The 5848-nt window shown below is 44.9% G+C and overlaps 1 long non-coding RNA gene across 1 annotated transcript; it reads right to left on the bottom strand.

Moving 5' to 3' along the window:
* Nucleotides 1–880: 880 nt before the first annotated feature.
* LOC150040699 (uncharacterized) lies at nucleotides 881–4343 on the bottom strand. Its single transcript, XR_016533836.1, has 3 exons — nucleotides 4165–4343; nucleotides 3982–4087; nucleotides 881–1209 (listed from the first exon to the last, which is right to left on the bottom strand). It is a non-coding gene; the product is annotated as an uncharacterized LOC150040699 (long non-coding RNA).
* Between the last annotated feature and the right edge of the window lie 1505 nt (nucleotides 4344–5848).

Below are 5848 nucleotides of genomic sequence, written 5' to 3' on the forward strand. Positions count from 1 at the left end.
CAGGTCTTTCTGCATGCTAGGCAAGCACTCTACCACTCTACCCTGTCCCCCACCCCCACATGAGCTCTTTAAGGATCCTTTTCATTTCCACCTTTCCTTTTTAATCACTTCATTGTGGGCATTGCTGGAGTTGAATTTATGGCCTGCCCTTCCTAAAACTTGTCAGGACTTATTTGGACACGAGGCTCTCATGGCTCTTCCTGTCCGGGTTTGGATTTGCTCTCCTCGATGTGAGTGTCCTCAAGGCTCCTGGGTAGCTGTTATTCCAGGCAGGAGCTGCTGGCTCCTAGTCTGTCTGCTTTATTTAATGCTCTATCTCCAACATCTGGAACTTTCATTGCTCGCTTTACAAGCTACCCCTTAAAAGAGTCCCAGTCATTGTGCAAACTCATTGCAGGAAAGAAATGAGTGAACACAGCTCTTCTTGAGGTCTCAGTTTACCTTTACTTATCCGTAGAAAAGAGTTCTCCAAGACATTTTTTGCCAGTGATCTGCCACTTGAGCCACAGCACCACTTCTGGCTTTTTTTCCCTATATATGTGGTACTGAGGAATTGAACCCGGGTCTTTGTGCGTGCTCGGCAAGCACTCTACCACTAGGCCAAGCTCCCTGCCTCCAAGAAATCTTTAACAAAGATGAGATGACTGAGACCAGTCATTTCAAATGGTATTTTTATTCTTTCTCTTAACCTCAGAAAAATCTTGAGTAGCCATTGGGGCCAGGAAGTGGAGTAGGGACTGGGCTGGGTAAGGACCCCGGATGTCCCACCTTCCCTCTCCATTTCCCATGGTGTTTGGAGTTGGGATTGAGACTAGAGTCACCACTCCATAGAAAGGGTTCAAGAGGGGGGGTGGGGGGAGGGTAATGGGTACCAAGACATGTGAAAGGGTATCAATGTATGTGAATTAATGCACCTTCTATCTGGCAAATATCATGTAACCCTTTTATAATTACAATAAAAATATATTTTAAAAAATAAAAAAAAATCAAATCAAATTGTAATGGAGAAATATTAAAAAAAAAAAAACAGGGTTCAGGAAAACGGCCCATTTCCCTCGACACAGAGACTCATGCTCTCGGGCATAGACTGGGTTAAGACAGTCCACGTCTTTGTTCACAACTGTGGCTTTGATCTCTAGTCCATTCAGTAGGCAGGAGGCCCAGACTGATTTTCCTGAGGTGGATTCTGAGGATGTCAACACACAGGGCCTGCAGGAGAGAAGAGCAAAAGATGGGGCTGTCAGAAACTCCTCACCAGTCTCTGTTTCAGTAGGCTCCTGAAATCTATTTCACCCCCACAAGCCAAAAGTGTCCCATCCATTCCTGACTCTCCTCCTTTCCTTCATCTCCTACTTTAATAAAAAAATATGTTCAGGGTGATGTATAGAGGGGTTACTGTTACATATATAATGTAGTGGGTATATTTCTTCTTGAAAATTGTTACTCCCCTCCATGTTTTTCTCCCACTTTCTCTCACCCCCACACTACCACAATGTAAGATTCATTTCCACATATTGTGATCATTTGTGTTACATTGGTGCATCCTTTGTCCTTAGTCTCATTAGTCAGTGTTTTTTTTTTTTTTTGCCAGTCCTGGGCTTGAGCTCAGGGCCTGAGCATTGACCTTGTACTTTCTCAAGGCTACAGCTCTACCACTTGAACCTCAGCACCACTTCCAGCTTTTTTCTATGTATGTGGTACCGAGGAGTTGAACTCAGGTCTTCGTGCATGCTAGGCAAGCATTCTACCACTAGGCCAAACTCCCGGCCTAGTCAGTGTTCTTAATGAATTGTTTATTTATATTATTTTATTAAAAGACTATATTGCCCAAAGCTGTGGCTCATGCCTGTGATCCTAGCTACTCAGGAGGCTGAGATCTGAGAATCAAGGTTCAAAGCCAGCCCTGGCACAAAAGGGCCTGAGACTCTTATCTCCAATTAAGCACTAGAAAAAAAGAAAATGGGGCTTGACTCAAGGGTAGGGACATAGCCTTGAGCTGAAGAGCTCAGGGTCAAAGTTCAGGCTGAGTTCAAGCTCCATTACCCACAAAAAAAATTTTTATTAATATTGATTTTTTTGCCAGTGATGTGGCTTGAACTTAAGGCCTGGGCACTGAATCTGAGCCTCTCTGTGCTCAAGTCTAGTACACTACCTTTTGAGCCACAGCACCACCCTGGCCTTTTCTGTGTTTGTGGTGATTATTTTTTTTTTTTTGCCAGTCGTGGGCTTGAGCTCAGGGCCTGAGCACTGTCCTTGGACTTTCTCAAGGCTAGAGCTCTACCACTTGAGCCTCAGCACCACTTGAGGCTTTTTTTTTGTATGTATGTGGTACCGAGGAATCGAACCCGGGTCTTCATGCATGCTAGGCAAGCACTTTAACCACTAGGCCAAACTCCCGGCCCTGATGATTTTTTTTGTAGGTCATGGAGCTTAAACTCTGGGCCTGGGCACTGTCTCTGAGCTCTTCAGCTCAAGGCTACCACCCCATCCCTTGAGCCTTCTCTACCCAGCCCTTCTTCTCTAGTGATTAATTGGACATAAGAGTCACAAGGTCTTTTGTGCCTGGGCTTGCTTTGAACCGCTCAGATCTCAGTCTCCTGGGTATCTAGGATTACAGGTATGAGGCAACGGGCCTGGCTTGATTTTTTACATCATATTTCAAATGTCAAGTTTAACAAACAAGTATTCAAGAATGGAATCTTTATGTGCAATCACTGGCACATAAATTTAAGAACAAAATTAAAATTGAGCTGAGAGTTTGTGATCTATATATCGATATGTCTATAGAATATATATAATCTATCATATATGTATATGTCTATATAGTTATAGTTATATCTCCGAGTTCATGTTAATGACCTTGAGTAAATGCATATTGAGTGATTGCTCTTGTACTGCTTGATGTAATATCCTTATCATAACCTGGATTATGATGCTCAGGGTAGATGCCCAGGAGTGGTATGGCTGGGTTATACAGAAGATCTATGTTTAGGTTTTTGAAAAACCTCCAAACTGCCTTCTAGAGTGGTTGTACTAGTTTACATTCCCACCAGCAATGCAGCAGGGTTGCTCTTTCTCCACATCCTCACCAGCATTTGTTGTTGTCTGTCATCTCCTACTTTTAAAAATGTATTTATCTGACTGTTTTGGCTCAGGGCCCCACATTTGTGAGAAAGGAGCTCTATCATGTGAGCTGTGCATGCCCTAATCCCATTTTGCTTTCAGTATATTTTCAGGTAGAAACATGCATTTCTTTTTTTCTTTTTTTACCTGTCCTGGGCCTTGAACTTGCGGCCTGAGCACTGTCCTTGGGCTTTCTCAAGGCTAGAGCTCTACCACTGGAGCCACAGCACCATTTCCAGCATTTTTTCTGTGTATGTGGTACCAAGGAATTGAACCCGAGTCTTCGTGCATGCTAGGCAAGCACTGTACTACGAGGCCAAACTCCTGGCCCAGAAAAAAGCATTTCATCTAGGCTAGATTCACATCAAAATTCTTCTACCAAATTCTCCCATATAGCAGGTGATTACAAGTATAACCACTACACCTGGCCCTAAAACTCCTCCTACAAGCCAGCAGTTTCTTGAATCCTCCATTTTGAAAATGCTTCCACCTCTCTTCACAATAGCTCTCCCTCATCTGCCTGAAGAATCCACCCTCTAGAACGATCCCATTTTGCAATACTAGGGATGGGACACAAGGGGTCATGCATGCTAGAAAAGCATTCTCCCACTGAGTTCCATCTCTAGCCTCTCTGCCTCTTCCAGTATCTTAGACGCTTGCTGGTGCTCTATCTGCTCTGTCCCTTCTTAAGACAATTGCCCTTAGTCTTCTAACCCTCCCCCCATTCCTGGCTTCATCCTTCCTCTATTTCCCACAGCTCCATCCTGACAATGTTCCACTAATGTCACTATATCTAAGAACAAGCATTCTTGCTGAATGCTGCCTCTTTTCTCCTGCCCTTAACCATGGGGTGCTCACCTGACTATTGGGCTATTGGCACAAAGGGGGTCCACAAAACCAGGTACCAGATGAAGGGTGAAGGTTCAGGTGGAGAGCCAGATGACACTTGTGCCTTACTTGGAGGCTGAAGGATAAGAAGGGCAGGAGTCAAGCTAAGTGCAGGTACAAGGTCAGGCTGGGGACTGGGTAGAAGGTACTGACCGATATTCCACAAGGTTCCCTGTATGAATGGAACACGCCAACAAAAATAGTAATGCCAGCCAGCATGATCAAGGTTACAGCAAGCACAAGTATTAGCTTGTAAGCAGCAGCATTCTCCAGAACTGTGGTGAGACAAAGGCAAGTCAGGGAAGAGGACTCACGTGCTGTCCCCTCCTGAATGGGAGAAGGTCATTGTGTGTGTGCACGTGTGTGCCAGTACTGGGGCTTCAGTTCAGGGTCTATGCTGTCCTTACTCCTCTTCCAGCTTTTTTCCATACTTTTCTTTTCCTTTTCTTTCTTTCTTTCTTTCTTTGCATATGTGGTAAATTGGCGATAAGTCTCTTGGACATTACTGCTTAGGTTGGCTTTTGATATGTAACTATCAGATTTCAGCTGCCTGCGTAGCTAGGATTCTAGTTATGAGCCACTAGCAACTGTCTCTATTACTATATCTTGAGCTCGACCTTGTCTGAAATCCCTATTTTCTCCTCCAAAGACTGTGTTTCTGCCTTGTGTGACTGTCCCTCTATGTCTCCGTTGTCTAAATGAGCTTCATACCTCCACTCTAATAAAATCTTTTCACTCTGCCTCTGTATGAAATCCTTTCATTCTGCCTCCCCTTTAGATAAGCATCTGCCCTACTCCCTAGTCTCCAAGTCCTGCCTTTGTCTCCATTTATCCAGCTCTACGTTGCTATGGAGACCTATCTGACCTTAAACTTGAGATCCTCCTGCCTCAGCCCTCTGACTGTTGGGAATACAGACATGTGTTATCACATCCAGATTCATCTTCTTTCTTCATCATCTTGGTGCTTCTATCTTCTGATTAACTGTTTCTGCCTGTCTCTTCTGTCTAGCCATCCATCTGTGCCTCTTTCCTCTGACTGAACTAGTGCTCTTACCTGTTGAGCCTTCCTTTCCTGACATTCCTGTCCCCACCGCTTCTGTCAGGCCACCAATTTTTGCCTTAACTGTCCCAGACAACTCTGCCTTTCTGTGTGTCCATTCCTGTAACTCCTTGTATCTAACAACTCTCTCCACTGCCAGAGCTCCAGCCTCTTTCCAAATAGCTGAGTCTATGACTTCTATTCATCCTCTCCTGGTACCCAGCTTCCTGGGAATTCTTGCCACACACCTCCCAATCCCGACTAGAATTAGTACCCTCCACAGAGTTAAGGCCATGGCAAGGAGGATGGTGAGGCACACGAAATGGCTAAGCTGGTCTTGGTGGTTGTATATATGGACTATTGCTTCTGGCATACAATCTGGAACAATAAAGAAGAAACGTGGCATTCAGGATGTGACAGGCACATGAGGACTGATACCCCAAACCTCACTCTCACAGCGCCAGAAATCTACACAGGAGCTGAGCATCCATCCTCCTCTTGGAAATTGTTGGGTCCATGATCAGGGAGGAAAGAAGCTCAGAGACTTTTGTCCCAGTTCCCTACCCTGGCCATACTCACTGGAGAAGACTAGGTGTCCAAAGGTGACCAGGAGTCTTTACATGAAGAACATGGCCCCAAGACACACACTGGCCACAGCCTACATCCTACACTAGAAAGGACTAAGGTCTAAAGGTTATGAAATTGATATGCTGATTGTCTTGGATTGGCCCTGGCCCAGAAACCCCCTGAGCCCCCTACTCCCATATTGGTATTCAGCTTGTACCTACTGGGGTGCTA

Source organism: Megascapheus bottae, chromosome X (assembly GCF_031878675.1).
Source record: "Megascapheus bottae isolate mThoBot1 chromosome X, mThoBot2.hap1, whole genome shotgun sequence".
Classification (NCBI taxonomy): Eukaryota; Metazoa; Chordata; class Mammalia; order Rodentia; family Geomyidae; genus Megascapheus; species Megascapheus bottae.